The following is a 22,611-nucleotide window of genomic DNA, read 5'->3' as shown; positions in this document are numbered from 1 at the left end:
AACTGACTTGAAAATTTATGTCCACACAAAAACCTCAAGGCAAATGTTTATAGCAGCTTTATTCCTGCTTACAAAAAACTGGAAGCAACCAAGATGTCCTTCAAGGCGAATGGATAAACAAACTGTAGTGCATTTATACTATGGAACATTATTTAGCAATTAAAAGCAATGAGATACCATGCAATAACATGGATGAATCTTAAATGCATATGCTAAGTTTAAAAAGCCAGTCAGAGAAAACTATATACTACACAGCATTTATATGACATTCTGGAAAAGGGAAAACTGTAGAGACTGAAAACAGATGGGTGGTTTCCAGGGATTTGGGGAGGAGAAAAGGTTAAGTGAATCACAGGGGATTTATGTACCATATGAATGTATTATATATGGTACTGTGCTGATGGATACATGACACTACCCATTTGACAAAATTCGTAGAACTTTACAACATAAAGAGTAAACTTAACGTATACAAATTTTAAAACTCAACTAGGAAGTTGGGGATCTTAGGTTGGAATGTAGACTGCAACAAAATAATACAACCGTATTACAAATATATGGCACAATTTAACCGAAGCGTTGGGGAAAAGGAAGTACTGACCTCGGTAACTTTGAATATGGCCGAAAAGTGCAAAACTGAAGACCATGGGAACCATACATAAGCACTTTACCACAAGTTGTTTTTTTCACAGGGGCACAGGTTAACAATTCTGAAACCACTGTACATGTATACCAGGATTGAACAAATAAGTGGATGGTGGCAAACAGGTTTCTCACTGTTAGAGTGAGATATTACAGATAAGCAAGAGAGAAAGGCTAGAATGAACCATGTAGTATTGCTATTACTGTTGGAGACATCAGTATGAATTCATGTTTAGCTTAGCATAGAAACCGATATAGAAAGAATTGTGTGTATCCATGGTTAGTATACATACATGTATTTCCTAGCTCTGTGAGAGGGCCTAGAAACAATGACACCGTAGTAGCAACAGGCACACCTAGAACCCAGATATTGGTTTTTAATATCATTTTCCAATAAAAGGAACCAAGGCTCCTTGGAGAAATGGCTGATTCTAGGACTGGGACAGGAAAGACATAAGACAAGCCTGGAGCATCTTGTAGTTCCAGAAAATAGGGAAGTACTCAAAAAAGTCACAGTGATGGGGGCATGTTAAAGGGACATACATACTAACTGAAAGAGTTTTAAATGACCAAAGCTGGAACGATTTGAGCAACAAAATAAAGTAATATTGGCCTATAAGCCAAAGTATAAAATAAATATCCATAAGTCTATAGTGATATAAATTACCAAATAAATGGGGGAAGACATCTTTTATGCATAAGAATTCAAAATAATTTCTGCAGATACTCCACCCCTAAGGAGATGGAACATAACTCTCCACTTAAGTATGGGCTGTGCATAGAGACTTCTTTCCAAAGAGTATGATATAAAAAGGAGGAAAAAAGAATAACTTTATAGTAGAGAAACCTGACAAACATTAACTTTAGCCAAGTAATCAAGGTTAACATCAACTGCGAAAGATCGTGTTGACAGTATGTACTCTTGATATGATATTATGAGAATGGCACTTTACCTTTGTGGTCTTCTGTAGAAACCAGTAACTCTAGTGTAGTCATTAGAAAAATATTGGACAAATCGGCCAGGTGCGGTGGCTCACGCCTGTAATCCCAGCACTTTGGGAGGCCGAGGCAGTCAGATCACAGGGTCAGGAGATCGAGACCATCCTGGCTAACACAGTGAAACCCTGTCTCTACTAAAAATACAAAAAATTAGCTGGGCGTGGTGGCAGGCACCTGTAGTCCCAGCTACTTGGGAGGCTGAGGCAGGAGAATGGTGCAAACCCAGGAGGTGGAGCTTGCAGTGAGCAGAGATCACACCACTGCACTCCAGCCTGGGCAACAGAGCAAGGCTCCATCTCAAAAAAAAAAAAAAAAAAAAAAAAAAGGTCACACTATACAACTATTAGAATGGCTAAAAATTTTTTTAAAAAGCTGACAATACCAAGTGCTGACAAGGATACAGAGCAACCGGAACTCTTATAAATTGTTAGTGGTGATGAAAAATGGTACAGTAACTTTGAAAAACAATTTGGCAATTTTTTTTATTATTATACTTTAAGTTTTGGGATATATGTGCAGAAAGTGCAGGTTTGTTACATAGGTATACACGTGCCATGGTGGTTTGCTGCACCCATCAACCCATCATCTACATTAGGTATTTCTCCTAATGCTATTCCTCCCCTACCCCCCCACCCCCTGACAGGCCCTGGTGTGTGACATTCCCCTCCCTGTGTCCATGTGTTCTCATTTTTCAACTCCTAGTTATGAGTGAGAATATGTGGTGTTTGGTTTTCTGTTCCTGTGTTGGTTTGCCTAGAATGATGGTTTCCAGCTTCATCCATGTCCCTGCAAAGGACATGAATTCATCCGTTTTTCTGGCTGCATAGTATTCCATGGTGTATATGTGCCACATTTTCTTTATCCAGTCTAGATCCAAAATTTGTTCTCTTAACTTCCACCTCTTTTGCCTGCACACTATTGAGAGCTCTTTCCTGTTTATTCTTATACTGCTGGTGTTCCCTGGAGTTTATCTTCAACCTCCTCTGCTTTTCTCACTCTACAAGTTCTCCTTAGATAATCTCCTCTACTCTCATTATGTAAAAGACCATCTACATGCCAATGACTCCCAAATCCATACCTACCACCCTGACCTCTCTGCTAAGTTCAAGACTATCATCATGGGCATGTGACCTGTGCAGTCTCACAGGGCCCCATGCCTAGAAGGACCTTGCACCTGGTAGCTGCCTTGAAATTTCTTTATAATTTTTGAAAAAGTGGGCCAAAATGCCACCTGTACCCTAATAACTTATGGAAAAATAAAATAAATGTAAATATAAAAAATAAAAATAAATCTTTAATCCATCTTGAGTTAATTTTTGTATGTGGTGAAAGGTAGGGGTTCCACCTTCATTCTTCTGCATATGGCTAGCCAGTTTCAAATAAAATTTTTATTTACATGGCAGGGTGACATACTACTAATTTAATGTCCAAATACTTTGCTCTTTATTTTTTCAGTGAAATGGATTAATAAACAAAGGCACCAGGAGGTTTGGGGCAGGTCCTAGGTTGTAGCATATTTAACAAGCTCTTGGGTGATCGTGATACACAGTGAAGTTTCTTATAAGCTCATCATGGGGATGAGGCTGAGTTGCCAAGATAGAGCAGCGGGGAGTTGGTAAGTTGTACAGCTTCCCTCAGGGGAAGAAACAAACTAGAACCACCAGTTTTCTAGATCTGCTTCTGTTCATAGAGAACACATTGGTGGTGACAGGCCTGGGATGGTGGTAGATCTGTGGAGACTTGGTTATTAGGCAAGCCTGAAGTGCCCCAGTGAAAGTCTCCATTGCAGAACTCAGCATAGAGGGAGTTTAGCAGGGAATCGCAAAGTTCACCTTTGAATGAATGGACCACACCAGCCTAGAAGACGAGCAATGAGATTTTTGTCGCCACAGCCTGATAACCAGGGCCCTTCCTCTTTTCTTCCCAGACTGCCTAAACCCCAAGATTTGGATATAATCAAAGGAAAATGAAAGAATCCCACAAAGCAATTGATATTGGACTTCTAGCCAACTCTGCTGAGTGAGAGCTCATATAGGATTTATTTGTTTTCTAATTGAATCCACATAGATTTTATTGCACTTTAAAAAATGAATATACATGGCAGTTTATTTCTAATAATTGATAAATCTAATATATGGAGTTAAAAGCCAACATTGTTCTAGCTTTTAAATGCACTGATTCTGAAGCTGCACTAAGTCCTGCAATAAAACTTCAGGTTCCACACCTCAAAATTGCCCCGAAATGTAACTTTCGAAAATATGTATATACTAACAAAGCTTATGTTTTACAAATTTATGCCAACACTAGCATTTGCCTAAAACAAAACAAAGCCATAGTTCACAATAAAATACTATTTTCTCTATTTCATGAATCACAGAATCGATTTTATTTTAATTAAGCACTTAAAATATAGATTAATTTTTAGTTAAATTTTTATTTGAGACATAGATTCATATGGAATTGCAATAAATAATACAGAGCATGGACCTTTCACTCAGTTTCCCCCAGTGGGAAATAGTACAATATCACAGCCATGATATTGACATTGATACAATCCACTGATCTCATTCAGATTTCTCTGGTATTACCTGTACTCCTTTCTATGTACGTGTATGTGTGTGTGTGTATTTAGCGCTATACAATTTAATACATATGTAAGTTTGTTTATCCTCCACAATAGTCAAGATATAGAACAGTTCCATCCCACAGGATCTCTCATTTTGCCCTTTTATAACCACATACATTTCCCTCTCCTGAACCAAAACTCTAAATCCTGACAACCACTAAATTGTTCTCAGGTTCAATGATTTTGTCATTTCAACAATTTTATATAAATGGAATCATACAGTACATAACCTTTTGAAATTGGTTTCTTTCACTCAGCATAATTACTTGGGTGTGTTTTTTCCCATTAATGTATTTTTGAGTTTGCATTTGGTTCTTTTTTATATAATTTCTATTTCTTTGCTGAAATTTTCATTTTTTAATTTATTTCTACCATGTTCATAATTGCCCACTAAGGCATTTTTATGCTGACTGCTTTAAAACTTTTGTCAGATAATTCCGACATATGATTCATCTCCATATTGGCATCATTTGGTTATCTTTTCTCGTTCAACTTATTTTCCTGGTTCTTGGTATGACAGGTGATTTTAAAATATATTCTACAAAATATCCACATTTTTGTTATTGAGTTAGGAAAGTCTGAGAGTCCTATGTCAGTCTTCTATTTTAGGAAGTCTCCTTGTTTAGGTTTAGCATGCAAGTCCTGGCCTACTCTTGTGTGCTGTGGTTCCAATGACAGTTTAATTTTCAGAGCTTTTACTATGCTTTCATCTGCTTGGTTTACGTGGTGCCTTTGAGGCTGTCTCTGTCTATGCTGATTCGGCCTGTGGAGGCAGAAGGTGCTTCCCCAGGCTAGGTTATTATGATGCCTCTAGGTGGGAAAAGGGAGTCTCAAGGAAGAAGGGTTCCTGCAATTGGCCATATGTTGTGCAGGATCCACTCCCCCTACCCCAAGGGCAACCTGGCCTGTCTGTGTGGGGGAGGGTCTTCTCAGGCCCAAGGACACAAAGAAGCTTCCAGGCTGGATCACTTGTTCTGAAGGGATTCCTCTTACAGGTGACCTCCTAACCACCAAGTACAGTAGGGAAGGGAGTCTCCAGGCCCACAGGAACAAAAAGGTTTATTATCAGAATTTATAGTTGTATCTAGTGGGGAGGAGCAACAAGACAGGAGTCTATGTATGTCACCTTACCTGAACTAGAAGACCTCTCTGTTCTCTTTTCTGCTGGTTAAGATGTCTTAGTATTGAACTAATTTCTTTCCCCTTCTAAATTGTATAGGGCATTTAAAAATATATTGTTTTTGTTTTACATTTAAGAAACTTATCATCTCTAATTTCTATAGCCAACTGGATCATTCACCAATAACTTAACTGGAACAGTCACTGGTGTTTTATGCAATGTCATTACTTTAAAAAACCTGTTTCTTAAAGTATGACATAACTAGAGAAAAAATGAACAAATCTTAGACTTACACATCAGTGAATTACCACAAAATTAACATACTGATAGAGTATTCTATTAGATTTAAAAAAGAATCTGGAGATCTGTTTCATAACAATTTGAATCTAATTAACACTATTTAACTGTATACTTTAAAATGGTTAAGATGGTAAATTTTGTGTGATGTTGTATTTTTTTTACCACAATAAATTAAAAAAATAGAATATCAGGAGACGAAGAAGCTAAATTCTGGAAGACACCAATAATGCCTCCAGACTCTCAGGCTAGTAGAGGTGACTAGGGCAAATTTTCAGCATATAGGCCCTATGTCTTCAGCTATTTTTTCTCTCCCAGAGTCAGGAAAACAGTTCTTGATGTTTTTTCATCTATGAAGAAATAATAAAGAAACGTGGAATCCCTTGTACCTTAAGCATTGTGGAGCCAAAGCATAGCTGCTCTAGTTGAAGTTAAGATAGCATCAGCAGCCCTGCCCTTTTCACTGGACTTTTCACTGCACAGTCTTCCTGTCATCAGGGCCCTTGTGCAAATTAAGTAAAATAAAATAGGCAAAAGGCCTGCTACATGGCAGATGTTTTTTGAAAGTTTATTGAATATAGAGATAAAATGAGAGAGTAATACAGATTGACTCATATTATAAACACACACTGCTGACAAGAGATATGCTCTTTTTTTTTCTGCCAGGGAAGAACAGACAAGAAGTGGGACTTACTTTGTGTGCCAAGCACCATGAAAAATGATTTATAAATGAGATCTCATTTAACCTCCTACACTTAATGCTAAGAAAGGTATCTATTAATTTTCCACTTGACAGATGAGAAGACTGAAGCTAAGAAAGGTTAGGCAACTTGCCCACTGACACACAGTAAAAAAAAAAAAAAAAAAAAAAAAAAAGTGCTAGAACTAGGATTTGAATATTAACCCTCTAGCCCAGATATAAAGTCAAGCCTGTCCAAAGAAAAGAATAAAGCTCAAACCCTTCTTCTTGGAGTGCAATAATCCAACTCAGGCAGATCTTTCTGGCCTTTTCTCTCCTCACTTCCCTGCCTTGTATGTTTTGCTCTAGTAATTGAATACTCCCTTCTTCACCCCTCCCCCAAGCCAACCATTGCATCTTTACACCCTGCTGCTTCTCACTTCTGTGCGTTGTTCCTACTGCCTCAGCTTGACATCATCTTTTCCTCCCTCTCCCTTTTACATGACCAGCCACCTTTTCTTGGAAATCTTCCTAAATGCCCACTGTTTCTGTCTCCATAACCTGCCCCCTCCATACATTCCCACTATACCCTGTGCTTATTTATACTGAATTGCCATTGTATATTTTCTTTTCTGTGAGATCCTTGAAGGCAAGAACCATTTCTTATTCTTTACTCGTCTGTCTGTTGTGTCTAACATAATATCTGTCACATAATCATTATCCAGTAAATGTTTATTGAATGAATAAATGATTGAATGAAATAATGAATGACTTCAGTAGTGTTTCTTCCTCTTCAGCCATTCATCTATCCCATTCTGAATTTTTGGAGCCATATTCTTATGTCAACTTATTATCATTTATTTCATATATTTCTTTAACTCAAGTCACTTTTCAATATTTTAAATCAATTTAGCATTGTTTAAGCAATGTTTGTGAAATCATAGGCTATGTGTATTATAGATAGATGTATATTTCCAATATACATCAAGATGAATACATAACTATTGACATTTAAAATGCTCACATGTTTATCTCCTAAATCATTTTGTGTACAGCCAGTGGTACGCATACCATGGTTAAAGAAATAATGGCCTAATGTCACTACTGTTGCTGCATTAAGCCTAGATCTGGTGAACAGAGGGTTCTCAACCCTGGCTACACATTATAATTATCTGGGGAGATTAAATTTTTTTTGCTAGACATTCTGATTTAATTGGTGCAGTGGGGCCAGAGCATTGATTTTTTTCAAGTTTGTCCAACGTATAGCTAAAGTTGAGAACTACTGAGTTCATTGGAGAATTAAATGAAAACATGTACAAAGCATTTGGTACACAATATATTCAAAAGAAATGTAAGCTGTTATTAATATTCTTATCATTTTACTAGGTTTTTTCATTGGTTACTGTTTCTAGTTTCCATTCCAGTAACCTATCCACATCCTGCCTTATTCTGGCAAGCCCACGCATCTCTGGCCCCAAAGACCTGGCCAGCTGTCTGAATCATGTATGCTGCTGATGGCTTTGAACATCATCCTTTGCCCTCCTAGTAGAACATCTGTGATGGGCCTCTGCCACTGGAACAACATGTATTCTACACACTCTGGTTGAAGGCACCCATGGCCAGGTTTGTGGGTGATTGTGAATAAGCCCCCATGCCCTGCTTCTCTGTGGAACTTGAAATGCAGCGGGTGGCCATGGCAATCACACGTTGCCTCTCTCCCCCTCCCGCTTATCCAGGGACATCAGGTTACAAGAGAACAGGCTGTTCTTCTGTCTTAGTAATGGGGTGGAGGAAGGGGGAAAGGCCAGCTGTATGCATATGAGTCGCATATGAGCTGCATATGAACCTCAGGTGAATTTGTTGTTATGGAAGTTGTTTTGCTTTTTTTTTTTTTCATACCATCAGCAACTGAAGCTGATTTTGAGCCTAAGCAAGGCTGCTAATGTGGCTACTTGCTAATGATCACCCTAAAAGCAATAGTTAATGTTTATTAAACACTATGCACTGTGTTAAAGTGCTTATATATGGATGATCTTATTTAATCTCCAGAGCAACCCTTTGAGACAGGGTCTATTTTTATCATCTTTACTTTTCAGATACAAAAACTGGAGGCCCAGAGAGGTGAAGTGACCTGTCTCAAGGCAGCAGGAGGAGAAGCCCAAGAAATCTGGCTCCCGAGATTGTACTTTTCACCCGATCTCTAGATTTAGTCCTAGAGGTACAAGAGACCTGAAAGATCACCCAATCCAACTCCCTTATGCTATCAATAGGCGAAACTGAGAGCCAGCTAGGGAAAGGAATGTTTTTCTGAGCCATGAGCATTTTTGAAGAAAATTTGTTTAACAAAAAATTTTAAGCATCTACCAATGCCAGGCCCTGTGCTAGGTGCTGGGGATATCCAGTGCTTTTTTTAAAAGACAAAAATCCTTGCCCTCATAAAGCTTATATTGTAGAGGGAGAGAAAGACTATAAACAAATTAATGAAATAAATGTGGTGTATTAGATGTTGATGAGTACTATAAGAAAAATGAAATGAGGAAGAGGCATAAGGAGTATGGATAACTTTAATTTTAAATAGGGTAGTGAGGGAAGATCTCACTGAAAAGAGACATAATTTGAATTAAGACCTGAAGGAGGTAAGGGAGTGAATTATTTGAATGTTTTGGGGAACATTTTTCCAGGCAGACATAACAGTGTGGCTGGAACAGAGTGAGCATGAGGAAGAGTCGTAGGATATGATGTTGTAGAGCTAACGAGGGAACAAACCATGCAGGCATTTGTAAGTCATTGTAAGGATTTTTTTCATTTTGTTAAGTATTTATTGATCAGCCTTTTTGCAATAGACACGGTTCTAATTACTCAGGATACTGTGTTGAGTACTTGCATTTAAACTCCCAGATCTCATTTTTTTAAACCTATATACATCAACAGTACATAGCCATCATGCCAAAAACAGCTGATACATTAAAAGAAGACATTCTCCAGACCAGTGGAGACAATTCAACAAAATGCATGAGTGAACAAGGAGTCCTAGCTCTCAATTTGTTGTTACCTATATGTGAAATATTGGATATACCATTTAGCCTACCAAGGCCTTAACATTTAACTAGATGCTCTTCATATTTATACTTATTTAAGATCTAACTAGCTGCTCTTTAAAGCTTATAACAAACATAAGTTTAACTAGATGATTTTTCAGGCTTATTTCAAGTAAAAAGAAACTTAAAGTTTTTCTTTTAATCTCTCAGATCAGTGGTTTTCAAAGTGTGGTCCCCTACCAGAAGCCTAGAAATTTGTTAAAATGCAAATTTTAGACCTCACCCTAGACATACTGAACCACATACCCTGGGGCAGGGAGTATAGCAATCTTTGTTTTAACAAGTTCTGATGGGTACTACAGTTTCCCAACCACTTCCTGGACATATATGATATATTTAACAGTAAATATATGTATGGATAACTTTTCTTTTTTATTTTTCCATAAGTTATTGGGGTACACAGGGTATTTGGTTACATGAGTAAGTCTTTTTTCTTTTTTTGAGATGGAATCTCGCTCTGTCACCCAGGCTGGAGTGCAAGTGGTGCGATCTCGGCTCGCTGCAACCTCCAACTCCCAGGTTCAAGTGATTCTCCTGCCTTAGCCTCCCAAGTAGCTGGAATTACAGGTGCCCACAACCATGCCCAGCTAATTTTTTAAAAATATTTTTAGTAGAGAGAGGGTTTCACCAAGTTGGCCAGGCTGCTCTTGAACTCCTGAGCTCAGGTGATCTGGCCGCCTCGGCCTCCCAAAGTGCTGGGATTACAGGCGTGAGCCACCACGCCTGGCCAAGTAAGTTCTTTAGTGGGATTTGTGAGATTTTGGTGCACCCATTACCCATGTATACACTGCACCATATCTGTAGTCTTTCATCCCTCACCCCCTTCCCACTCTTTCCCCCAAGTCCCCAAAGTCCATTGTATCATTCTTATGCCTTTGTGTCGTCATAGCTTAGCTCCCACATATCAGTAAGAACATACAAGTTTAGTTTTACATTCCTGAGTTACATCACTTAGAATAATAGTCTTCAATCTCATCCAGGTCACTGCAAATGCTGTTAATTCATTCCTTTTTATGGCTGCATAGTATTCCATCATATATATATATACACCACAGTTTCTTTATCCACTCGTTGATTGATGGGCATTTGGGTTGGTTCCACGATTCTGCAGTTGTGAATTGTGCTGCTATAAACATGCATGTACAAGTATCTTTTTCAAATAATGACTTCTTTTCCTCTGGGTAAATACCCAGTAGTGGGATTGATAGATCAAATGGTAGTTCTACTTTTAGTTCTTTAAGAAAACTCCACACTCTTTTCCATAGTGACTGTACTAGCTTATATTCCCACCAGCAGTGTAGAAGTGTTCCCTGTTCACCCATCCACACCAATATCTACTGTCTTTTGATTTTTTTATTATGGCCATACTTGCAGGAGTAAAGTGGTATCCCATTGTGGTTTTGATTTGCATTTCCCTGTTAGTGATGTTGAGCATTTTTTCATATGTTTGTTCACCATTTGTATATCTTCTTTTGAGAGTTGTCTATTCATGTCCTTAGCCCACTTTTTGATGGGATTGTTTGGTTTTTTTCCTACTGATTTGTTTGAGTTCATTGTAGATTCTGGACATTAGTCCTCTGTCAGATGTATAGATGGTAAGGATTTTCTCCCGGGTTGTCTGTTTACTCTGCTGACTGTTCCATTTGCCATGTAAAAGCTCTTTAGTTTAATTAGGTCCCAGCTATTTATCTTCATTTTTATTGCATTTGCTTTTGGGGTCTTGGTCCTGAAATCCTTGCCTAAGCCAATGTCTAGAAGGGTTTTTCTAATGTTATCTTCTAGAATTTTTATAGTTTCAGGTCTTAGGTTTAAGTTCTTAATCTATCTTGAGTTGATTTTTGTATAAGGTGAGAGATGAGGTTCCAGTTTCGTTCTCTTACATGTGGCTAGCCAATTATCCAAGCACCATTTGTTGAAAAGGGTATCCTTTCCCCACTTTATGTTTTTGTTTGCTTTGTCAAAGATCAGTTAGCTGTAAGTATTTGGGTTTATTTCTGGGTTCTCTATTCTGTTCCATTGGTCTATGTGCCTATTTTTATACCAGTACCACGCTGTTTTGGTGACTGTGGCCTTATAGGATAGTTTGAAATCAGGTAGTGTGATGCCTCCAGATTTGTTCTTTTTGCTTAGTCTTGCTTTGTTTATGTGGGCTATTTTTTGGTTCCATATGAATTTTAGAATTTTTTTTCTAATTCTGTGAAGAAAGATGGTGGTATTCTGATGGGATTGCATTGAGTTTGTAGATTGCTTTTGGCAATATGGTCATTTTCACAATATTGATTCTACCCATCCATGAGCATGGGATGTGTTTCCATTTGTTTGTGTCATCTATGATTTCTTTCAGCAGTGTTTTGTAGTTTTCCTTGTAGAGGTCTTTCGACTCTTTTGTTAGGTATATTCCAAAGTATATTTTTTTTTTGGCAGCTATTTTATAAGGGGTTGAGTTCTTGATTTGACTCTCTGCTTGGTCGCTGTATAGAAGAGCTACTGATTTGTGTACATTAATCTTGTATCTGGAAACTTTCCTGATTTTTTTTTTATCAGTTCTAGGAGCTCTCTGGAGGAGTCCTTAGGGTTTTCAAGGTAAATGATCATATTGTCAGCAAATGGTGAGTTTGACTTCCTCTTTACCAATTTGGATGCCCTTTATTTATTTCTCTTGTCTGATTGCTCTGGCTAGGACTTCCAGTACTATGTTGAAGAGGAGTGGTGAGAGTGGGCATCCTTGTCTTGTTCCAGTTCTCAGAGGGGATGCTTTCAGCTTTTCCCCATTCAGTATTACGTTGGCTGTGGGTTTGTCATAGATGGCCTTTATTACATTAAGGTATGTCCCTTGTATGCCAATTTTGCTAAGAGTTTTAATCATAAAGGGATGCTTGATTTGGTCTAATGCTTTTTATGCATCTATTGAGACGATCATGTGATTTTTGTTTTAAATTATGTTTACGTGGTGTATCACATTTATTGACTTACATACGTTAAACCATCCCTGCATCCCTGGTATGAAACCCATTTGATCATGGTGGATTATATTTTTGATGTGTTGTTGGAGTCTGTTAGCTAGTATTTTGGTAAGGATTTTAGCATCTATGTTCATCAAGGATATTGGTCTGTAGTTTTCTTCTTTGGTTATGTCCTTTCCTGGTTTTAGTATTTGGGTGATGCTGGCTTCATAAAATGAATTGCGGGGGGGGGGGTTCCTTCTTTCTCTATCCTGTGGAATAGGTGTGAAAAGGATTGATACCAATTCTTCTTTGAATGTCTGGTAGAATTCTGCTGTGAATCTGTCTGGTCCTGGAATTTTTTATGTTGGTTAACTTTTAATTACCATTTCAATCTCACTGATTGTTATTGGTGTATTCAGGTATCTAATTCTTCTGCTTTAAGTGAGGAGGGTTGTATTTTTCCAGGAACTTATCATCTCTTCTAGGTTTTCTAGTTTATGTGCGTGAAGGTGTTCATATTAGCCTTGAATGATCTTTTGTATTTCAGTGGTGTCAGTTGTAATATCTCCTGTTTTGTTTCTTAGTGAGGTTATTTGGATTTTCTCTCTTCTTTTCTTGGTTAATTTTGCTAATGGTCTATCAATTTTATTTATCTTGTCAAATAACCAGCTTTTTGTTTCACTTACCTTTTGTATTTTTTGTTTTTTGTTGTTGTTGTTTCAATCTCATTTGGTTCTGCTCTGATCTTGGTTATTTCCTTTCTTTTACTGGGTTTGGGTTTGGTTTGTTCTTGTTTCTGTAGTTCCTTGAGATGTGACCTTAGATTGTCTGTTTGTACTCTTTCAGACTTTTTTGATATAGGTGTTTAGGGCTATGACTTTCCTCTTAGCACTGCTTTTGCCGTATCCCAGAGGTTTTGATAAGTTGTGTCATTATTGTCATTCAGTTCAAAGAATTTTTTAATTTCCATCTTGATTTCATTTTTGACCCAATGCTCATTCAGGAGCAAGTTATTTAATTTCCATGTATTTGCATAGTTTTGAAGGTTCTTTTTGGAGTTGATTTCCAGATTTATTCCACTGTGGTCTGAGAGAGTGCTTGATATAATTTCAATTTTCTTAAATTTATTGAGTCTAATTTTATGGCCTATCATACGGTCTATCCTGGAGAAAGCTCCAGGCACTGTTGAATAGAATGTGTATTCTGTGGTTGTTGGATGAAATGTTCTGTATACATCTGTTAAGTCCATTTGTTCCAAGGTATAGTTTGAATCTGTTGTTTGTTGATTTTCTGTCTTGATGACCTGTCTAGTGCTGTCAGTGGAGTATTGAAGTCCCCACTATTATTGTGTTGCTGTCAATCTCATTTCTTAGGTCTATTAGTAATTGTTTTATAAATTTGGGAGCTCCAGTGTTAGGTGCATATATGTTTAGGATTTTGATTTTCCTGTTGCACAAGGCCTTTTACTGTTATATACTGTTCCTGTTTGTCTCTTTTAACCACTGTTGCTTTAAAGTTTGTTTTGTCTGATATAAGAATAGCTACCCCTGCTCGATTTTGGTGTCCATTTGCATGAAATACCTTTTTCCACCCCTTTACTTTAAGTTTATGTGAGTCCTTCTGTGTTAGGTGAGTCTCCTGAAGGCAGCAGATAGTTGGTTGGTGAGTTCTTATCCATTGTGCAGTTCTGTATCTCTTAAGTGGAACATTTAGGCCATTTACATTCAACATTAGTACTGAAATGTGAGGTACCATTGCTTTAATTGTGCTCTCTGTTGCCTGTGTACTTTGGTTTTGTTTTTTGTTTTTGCCTTTTAACTTGTACTTTTGTTTTGTAGGTCCTGTGTGACTTATGCTTTAAGGAGGTTCTGTTTTGATGTGTTTCCAGGATTTGGTTCAAGATTTAGAACTCCTTTTAGCAGTTCTTGTAGTGGTAGTTTGGTAATGGTGAATTCTCTCAGCATTTGTTTGTCTGAAAACGACTGTATCTTTCCTTCATATATGATGTTTACTTTCGCTGGATACAAAGTTCTTGGCTGATAATTGTTTTGTTTGAGAAGGCTGAAGATAGGGCCCTAATCCCTTCTAGCTTGTAGGGTTTCTGCTAAGAAATCTGCTGTTAATCTGATAGGTTTTCCTTTATAGGTTACTTGGTGCTTCTGTCTCACAGCTCTTAAGATTCTTTCCTTCGTCTTAACTTTGGATAACCTGTTGACAGTGTGCCTAGGTGAAGATCTTTTTGCAATGAATTTCCCAGGTGTTCTTTGTGCTTCTTGTATTTGGTTGTCTAGGTCTCTCACAAGGCTGGGGAAGTTTTCCTTGATTATTCCCCCAAATACGTTTTCCAGGCTTTCAGAATTCTCTTCTTCATCAGGTACAGCAATTATTCTTAGGTTTGGTCATTTAACATAATCCCAGACTTCTTGGAAGCTTTGTTCATATTTTCTTATTCTTTTTTTCTTTGTCTTTGTTGGATTGGGTTAATTTGAAGACCTTGTCTTCGAGCTCTGAATTTCTTTCTTCTACTTGTTCAATTCTATTGCTGAAACTTTCCAGAGCATTTCACATTTCTAAAAGTGTGTCCAAAGCTTCCTGAATTTTTGATTGTTTTTTCTTTAAGCTATCTATTTCTGTGAATATTTCTCCCTTCACTTCTTGTATCATTTTTTGGATTTCCTTGCATTGGGCTTTGCCTTTCTCTGGTCCCTCCCTGATTAGCTTAATAACTAACCTCTTGAATCTTTTTCATATAAATCTGGGATTTCTTCTTGGTTTGGATCTATTGCTGGCGAACTAGTGTGATTTTTTGAGGGTGTTGAAGAGCCTTGTTTTGTCATATTACCAGGGTTGGTTTTCTGGTTCCTTCTCATTTGGATAGGCTCTGTCAGAGGGAAGGTCTAGGGCTGAAGGCTGTTTTTCAGATTCTTTTGTCCCATGGGGTGTTCCCTTGATGTAGTACTCATCCCCTATGGATGTGGCTTCCTGTGAGCCCAACTGCAGTGACTGTTGTCTCTCTTTTGGGTCTAGCCACCCAGCAAGTCTACCCAACTGGGGATTGTCTGCACAGAGTCTTGTGACGTGAACTGTCTGTGGGTCTCTCAGCCGTGGATACCAGTGCCTGTTCTGGTGGAGGTGGCGGAGGGTGCAAGGGACTCTGTGGGGGTCCTTAGCTTTGGTGGTTTAATGCTCTATTTTTGTGCTGGTTGGCCTCCTGCCAGGAGGTGGCACTTTCTAGAAACTATCAACTGTAGTAGTGTGGGAGGGCCTCTAGAACTCCCAAGATTATATGCCCTTTGTCTTCCACTACCAAGGAGGATAGGGAAGAACCATCAGGTGGGGGCAGGGCTAGGCATGTCTGAGCTCAGACTCTCCTTGGGTAGGTCTTGCTGCAGCTGCTGTGGGGGATGGGGATGAGATTCCCAGGTCACTGGGGTTGTGTACCTAGGAGGATTATGGCTGCCTCTACTGAGTCATGAAGGTTGTCAGGGAAGTGGGGGGAAGCAGGCAGTCACAGGCCTCACCCAGGTCCCACACAAACTGAAGGGCCAATCTCATTCCCACTGTGCCTGCCCCCAACAGCCCCAAGTCTGTTTCCAGGCTGAGGGGGAGATGGGCTTGAAAATTTGCCCAAGGCTATCCTCCTCCCAGCTGCGAGAGAAAAGGGCTTTAGTTCTTCCCAAGCCTGTGAAGTCTGCACACCTGATTCGCTCCCTCCCCTGAGTTCTGGCCGGGAGGCTTCTCGCCCTGTTCAAATCGTTACAAAGTTCAGCTAGAGAGTTTCTTTTTCCTGTGGAGTTTTAACCCCTGCTCCTCTGGCCACCCTCCGGATGGATCCCTGTGGTGCCAGGCAGGAATGGGCTGCTTGGGGACCCAGCGAGCTCCCGGGGCCTTTCTGCTGCTTCCTCTACCCCTGTATGTCACTCGGTTCTCCAAGCTGACTCAGCTCCAGGTAAAGTCAGAAACTTCTCCCACAAACAGACATTCAGCTTCTCCAGTGGGGGTGTGTGTTTGGGAGAGGAGGGTCTCCCTTTCCCACTTCCCCTGTTGGGGCACTCACGGTATTTGGAGTGTCTCCCGGGTCCTGCAAGAGCAGTCTGCTTCCTTCAGAGGGTCTGTGGGTCCTCTCGGCATTGCTGGTTTGTTCTTGCAGTTGATCTGGAGGTAAAATTCACAGTGCAAGCCTCTGCATGCTGCTCTGTCTTGAGCTGCAATCTAGTCCTGTCTCCCGTCTGCCATGATCCCCTGAATCCCCCATTGTAAGGATTTTAACTTTTACTCTGAATGAGATAGTCATTGAAGGATTTGGAGCAGAAAAGTGACATATCTGACTTCAGCATTGAAAGTATTCCTCTGGGCCAAGCGCGGTGGCTTACGCGTATAATCCCAGCACTTTTGGAGGCCAAGGCGGGCGGATCACAAGGTCAAGAGATCGAGACCATCCTGGCCAACATGGTGAAACCCCGTCTCTACTAAAAATACAAAAATTAGCTGGGTGTGGTGGCGCATGCCTGTAGTCCCAGCTACTCAGGAGGCCAAGGCAGGAGAATTGCTTGAACCCGGGAGGTGGAGGTTGCAGCGAGCAGAGATCGCGCCACTGCACTCCAGCCTGGTGACAGGGCAAGACTCCGTCTCAAAAGAAAAAAAAAAAAAAAAAGTATCCCTCTGGCTGCTGTGAGGAAAACAGACTAGACAGGCAAGGGTGGAAACAGGCGAATGAGTAAGGAGGCCAACGAGTGAATGGTGGCTTAGAACAAAGTGGTAGTGGTGAAAAAGATTAAAGAATGGTCAAATTCTGAGTAAATTATGAAGGTAGACCTGGTCGTGAGGAAAGAGCAGTTATGGGGTGTGATAAAAAGAGAAGAATCGGCCGAGCACAGTGGCTCACGCTTGTAATCCCGGCACTTTGGGAGGCTGAGGCAGGTGGATCACGAGGTCAGGAGATCGAGACCATCCTGGCTAACATGGTAAAACCCTGTCTCTACTAAAAATACAAAAAATTAGCTGATCATGATGGCACGCGCCTGTAGTCCCAGCTACTCAGGAGGCTAAGGCAGAAGAATTGCTTGAACCCGGGAGGCGAAGGTTGCAGTGAGCTGAGATCACGCCACTGCACTCCAGCCTGAACAACAGAGCAAGATTCTGTCTCAAAAAAAAAAAATAAAATAAAATCAAGAATGTCTGGTTCGGACTCCTCCATCACATTCTCTGTTGGGTTCAAGAATTGCTTTAATCAAGCAGCTGCCATTAATTCTTATCTTCTCCTGTTTCAGTCCAATTCTGAAGATATTTAGCAGGTTGGCTATGTGCTCTGGGAAGTCTACTGTCCTCTAGAGGATCATAGAAAAGAGCTGAAGCCAGCAGAATCATAGAGCCACTGTAGTGAAGGTGAGGCAGCTTGCCCTGATGTGCCCTAAGCCAATCTGATCACCTGCCTCAGAACCACTGCAAGAAAAAAGAATATTCTGAAATTTGAGGCCATACGTGCCCATTTGCCTGCTAAGTAAGCAGCAATTATGGCCCAAGCAGGAAAGAGTGTGACTCCCCTGGCCCCTCCTGCAGACAGTCAGCAGAGACCCACTTTACAGCCTATAGATAATACCCCAAGTGGGGAATCCACTCTACCCTCTTTGCAGGTCACCTTTAAGAAGTGTCTCAGATCTCTAGGCAGACATTTGTAATCTAGAAGAGAGAAAGCTCTGGTTTTCTATTTTGGGTGATAGCTGTACATTAAAACATTTGCAGACATGTGAAAAGTAATTGGTTTTGCTCCTCCCAACTCCCTGTTTTTTGGGTCCTGTCTACTAGAATTTACAGTTTGAAAATTCTTGAGAATACCAGCTAATTCTAGTCATGGTTTCAATTGCATCCTTGTAACAACTACATTTCCAGGAAGATATCAGGCAGGTTAAAAGTTTCTTAGCAGATCCAAAAAATGAAAAGAGAGAGGCGTAACACTTCATCAGAGAGCAGAGTGTACTAGGAAATGGGGAAAAGTCTGTCACCCTTTAGTCTATTCTGAATCTAATATAACACATCCCATCCATGTACACATAGCTTCCCCAAATTCTCTGGACTGGTGTAGATAACAGGGACTGGGCAATGCGGACATCTCCCAATTCTAGCAATGGCATATAGACCAATAGCAGGAAAAGTAGTTGAGATATAATCTCACTCCTTTTTAGCTATTCCCACCCCAATGGTGGCACACTACCCCCTAAGAATGGTGGCCACATATGTGGGACAGCTTTCCTAACTCAAGCCTGTCCATGGCCATACTTGCCAACTGGAAGATACCAGCAACCCAAAGCTATAGAGGGTCAGTAGTCTGAGCCACAAGCCACCAGGAGAGGAAGTGACCCAAAAAGTAAATGTATTTTCACTAGGAATTCCATTTAGATGGTCCTTTAAGGGATCACTGACTAGTAACACTAAAATAGTTCTTCTGAAGTCTATGCTGAGAACTCTACAAGTCATAAAGTAATAATAGTCATAGCTTCCAGTTATGGTGATCTACCCTGTGCTGGACACTTTACATGCTTTTAATTTAATAATTACAACAACCTTTCAAAATTGGCATTGACCTATCCAGTTGAAATATGAGGAAATGAAGGCTACTACTGACTTTGCCCATGTCCCATAACTAATCAGTGGCAGATTCAGGATTCAAAGTTGGGCCTGCTGTGCTTGTTCTACAACACTTGATGCAAGCCTCTAGAATTCAAGATTATATGAAGCTGCCTCCTTTCTTACCTATCAAACTCTCTCGACTCATGGCTTCACAGTCTGTGTGATCTAATTGGACCTCTATCACCACACACCCTCATGAAAACAGCTTGCACACTCCGGGAGGTAAATGGGATATTAGTTAAGACTGTAGGCTCTGGAGCCAGACTGTCTAAGTTCATAATGCTTCTTCTACCATTTACCTATGGTGTGGGCTGTTACTCATCTGTGAAATTGGGGTAATGGTACCTATCACAAAGGGTTATTGTGAGGATTAAATGAGATAGTGCATATAAAGCTCTTAGAATGGTGTTTGGCACATAGTAAGACATCTTTAAGTGTTAAGTATTATTTTTCCTACCTCCTTTCCCATTTCTGTTTTTCTGTTATGCTTTATTTAGAAAGTAGTTCCCATCCTTTTCTTTCCATCCAGGTACTTCTTAGCTAGTCTTCAAGGCCTAGCTCAAACCTCCCTCAAGATTTTTCTGATCACAACTCTGCAGTACTTACAGTTGACATATTACCCCCTTATTTTGTGTTAACTGTCCCTAGCCTAAGCCTGGAACCTAGGAGGTGCTCATTAAATGCTTGTGGAGATGCACAAATTTATAAATAAAGGAGTCTTGTTGCTAGCTGTTTTTTATATGTGAAGATTCCTCCCAACCACCCACCCTGCGACACATAAGCCCAATTAGGCAATGCAAGCATTCCTGTCCTTTTTTATAACTTCGCTTAACAAGACTTGGATTTCAGGGTGGGATTTTTTTGTCCAGGCAACTTGCTCATTTCTCACTCTCTGGCTGGTCTCCAGGAGACAGATGAACACTAATTTGCCAACACTTTGCCTTCCTGACCAGGTACCTTAGCTTTATAGTGGGAAAAGCATAACTTTCCTCCTTTTTACTGGTCTAAGGACCACTGAGGGATTCAAATTTGAGGTTTTGAAGCTTCTCTTCCTAGTCCAATTCCTGGGCCCTCTTCTCATCCCATTCTGTATTCTACCTGAGTGATAGCATTAATTCACATAGTTTTAATTACTGCCTCCATATTAATGGTTCCCATATACCGCTGTGCTGGTAAATGTTTAACCACTGGCTCTCTGTCATCAATTGATAAGACATTTGGGTTGTTTACACTGTTTACACCTTTGGTTATTATAAATAATGGTGCTTCAACATATACATCCTCTTAGAATACAATTTTCTCATCTTTCCTTGGTAATTTCAAATGTCAGCTCAGATATCTGCACCTCCAAAAGTCTTCTTAGGCCTATGCAGAAATTATAGAAGTTTCTACAGTCTCCTTTTCCCCTACTTGATACTTATACTGTGATCAAGTGTTTCCCCCACTATACCATAAGTAACTCCAGGGTAGAGACTATATTTATTAATCTGTGTATCCCCAGCCCTAGCACAGTACATATCTTGCAAGAAATATTCAGTAAATATTTTTTGAATGAATGAATCAGCTCACTCTCTATGCTCATCCCCCATCTCCATATATTTATATCAGCGACCTTGTTCTGTCATTTACCTTAACCCCTCCTCAAACCCCACATACACCATTCATTGTCTCTTTCCGTGGGTGCTTTTCCTCAGCCTATTGACACTCTCTTTCAATCATTTCGTTCATTGCCACCCTTCTTAAGTGGGTGTTTGGAGCCCCTATAGGCATTCTCTCTCCACCCACTCCTTTCAGAACTCTGTAACGCTACTAGAACTCTATGGAAATTGCTCTTTTTAAAGCTTTGCTGCTGCCAAATTCCAGGGGCCTTTCTCAGAAGCCTGTCCGCCTTTTGTCTATCCTGAATCTAATATAATACATCCCCTCCCTGTACACACACCTTCCCCAAATTCTCTTCTTTTAAATCTTCCATAATAGGATTCTAGCCTGGTGATCCTTCTGCCTCTCAGGCCATGTCTTCTTTGTTTTCTTCGCTACAGTCTCTTCGGCCTCTCCTCACATTGGTGATGCTTCTCCAAATTCAATATTGTCCAACTGCATTTTAATCAATACTCTCCAGAAAATTTTCCCTCTCTTTATTTCCTTTCCCCACCCTCCTCTCACTTTGTTCCTCTAATTCCAGATGTCCATTAAACAGTCCCATATAGGCTATTCACTTCCTCTCCATCCCCTGAACATTTCACCATGAAATTTGTGAGCTCCCTCTCTCATTGAGCATTCCAGCCCAACTTTCTTTCCTCTTTCAGTGGAATTAAAAATGTTGTGTCATCTTTGACTTCCCTATTGCCTTTATTCCCAAGGACCAATTAAACTCTATAATCCAAACACTTTTATCTCTTTCCTCTCCACATCTTTCTCTCCAGCCCCACCATAACCATCCTCTTCTTTATTCTTGAAACTTTATACTTGATCTTGTGCAACAGCCTTCCAGCTGTTCTCCCTGCCTCCATCCCTCTCTGCCCTGTCACCAATTCCAACTACCCAATGAATATTACTCAAGGAAAAACTGTAAGCATGTTCACCAAAAGACATGTACAAGAATGTTCATAGCAGCAATATTTTTAAAACCTCTAAAGTTGATACAATCTAAATGTCTATCAACAGTAGAATAGATACATATATTATGATATGGCCATACAATGTAATACTATACTGCTTATGAAAATGAAGGAACTATACCTGCATGCAAGAAATGATGGAACCTAAAAATAAAATGTTGATCAAAAGCTCCAGGAAATAAAATAGCACATGTTATATAATTCCATTTATATAAGGTTCAGTAACAGACAAAAATAATATATGGTTATGAGAGTGGGCACACTGGCTCACACCTGTAATCCCAACACTTTGGGAGGCTGAGGCAGGAGGATCGCTTGAGTGCAGGAGTTCAAGAACAGCCTGGGCAACATAGTGAGATCCTGTTTATACAAAAAATAAAAAATTAGCCAGGCATGGTGGCCCATAGCCGTAGTCCCAGCTACTCAGGTGACTGAAGCAGGAGGATTGCTTGTGCCCAGGAGGTTGAAGCTGCAGCGAGCTGTGATAACACCATTGTACTACAGCCTGGGCTACAGAGTGAGATTCTGTCTCGAAAAAGAAACAAGAATATATGGTGATCAAAATAGGATATTTGTTATCCTTGATCAGTAATAGTGCCTGGAAAGAGACACAGGAAGACTTTGGGCAGGGAACAATGGAAGATAAGTTCTTTTTTTTTTGATACATGGGTGTGTTCCATTTGTGATAATTTATTGACTTGATTGCCCATGTGCTTTTCTGCATGCACATTAAAATTAAAATCTGACTGTGTCACTCCCTTTCTGAGCTAAGTATAATAGAATGAGCACAGGCCTCTGGCATCTGACAGACCTGAGTTAGAATCTCAATTCTTCCAGATAATTGTTTATGACCTTAAACAAGTCATTTCATAAGTCTGTTTCCTCATCTGTAAAATGGGAATAATAATATCTATTTTTTCTTGGTATTTGTAAGGATTACATTGAGAAAATGCACTTGTA

The 22,611-nt window shown here is 39.7% G+C and overlaps 1 protein-coding gene across 2 annotated transcripts in view; it reads left to right on the top strand.

Moving 5' to 3' along the window:
- The window catches only part of SHROOM4 (shroom family member 4), a 283,821-nt gene that overhangs the window by 240,815 nt on the left and 20,395 nt on the right, over positions 1-22,611 (top strand). Inside the window, exons 10-11 of one of the 2 annotated variants that reach the window (XR_010125373.1) lie at positions 12,006-12,044; positions 12,142-12,186. The exons of the other annotated variant lie outside the window; for it this stretch is intronic. The gene's annotated coding sequence lies outside the window, so the exon portion shown is untranslated. Of the gene's footprint in view, positions 1-12,005; positions 12,045-12,141; positions 12,187-22,611 lie in introns of those variants that run through there. 2 annotated transcript variants of the gene reach the window in all.

This window comes from Pongo pygmaeus, chromosome X (assembly GCF_028885625.2).
Source record: "Pongo pygmaeus isolate AG05252 chromosome X, NHGRI_mPonPyg2-v2.0_pri, whole genome shotgun sequence".
Lineage (NCBI taxonomy): Eukaryota > Metazoa > Chordata > Mammalia > Primates > Hominidae > Pongo > Pongo pygmaeus.
Note: the sequence above shows the minus strand (reverse complement) of the source record. Positions and strands in the feature narration are given on the sequence as shown.